Below are 659 nucleotides of genomic sequence, written 5' to 3'. Positions count from 1 at the left end.
TGAGCCGTTGGGGGGTTGTGGTCAGGTCAGGGGTAATTACTCAATGTCTACCCAATTTATCGACACATTTTTTCTTTCATTAGAGTGCGAATTTTCCGTTTGTCGGTAACGAATATTATCTGTAAAGTCTGTAACTGTTGTAATGCGTATATTATAGTTTTTTTTATGGAATTTCATTTTCCTATACAAGGTGCATTGAAACTTGATTCATAGTCTTCATCATTATTTTTAGAAAACCAAAGGTAAACGAAAGGTAAGGCAACGATAATAAAACAGGTGGAGAAAGAGCCTGCCTGCCTCTCTCGCCCCCATCATTGATTCGTCGATCTGATGCAGGTTCCACCGAGATTTGAACTCGGATCGTTGGATTCAGAGTCCAAAGTGCTAACCATTACACCATGGAACCTTGGTGAAGGATGAAAGGCAGTTTTGCTATTTGAACACCAATGCCAATCGGTAGTAAGCGAAAAGATTCCTTCATGTCAGTTGAAATCTTTGCTGATAACGATTTCTTTGGTAATGATAAGAGAAATTCGTAAAAATCTGGTATGTTATTTAGAAAAACACTATAAAAGTTTAATTTTAAGAAAATTGTTTCTGGTGATTTCATATATCAAAATATACATCTGGTCTAGATCATTGGGTTTTGCATCCTTAAA

At 36.4% G+C, this 659-nt stretch overlaps 1 non-coding gene across 1 annotated transcript; it reads right to left on the bottom strand.

Annotated features, from left to right (window-relative positions):
• Nucleotides 1–334: 334 nt before the first annotated feature.
• Trnaq-cug (transfer RNA glutamine (anticodon CUG)) lies at nt 335–406 on the bottom strand. The gene has a single exon. It is a non-coding gene; the product is annotated as a tRNA-Gln (tRNA).
• Nucleotides 407–659: the final 253 nt, after the last annotated feature.

Source organism: Anopheles coluzzii, chromosome 3 (assembly GCF_943734685.1).
Source record: "Anopheles coluzzii chromosome 3, AcolN3, whole genome shotgun sequence".
NCBI lineage: Eukaryota > Metazoa > Arthropoda > Insecta > Diptera > Culicidae > Anopheles > Anopheles coluzzii.
The sequence above is the reverse complement of the archived record's forward strand: the minus strand, read 5'-3'. Positions and strand labels throughout refer to the sequence as shown.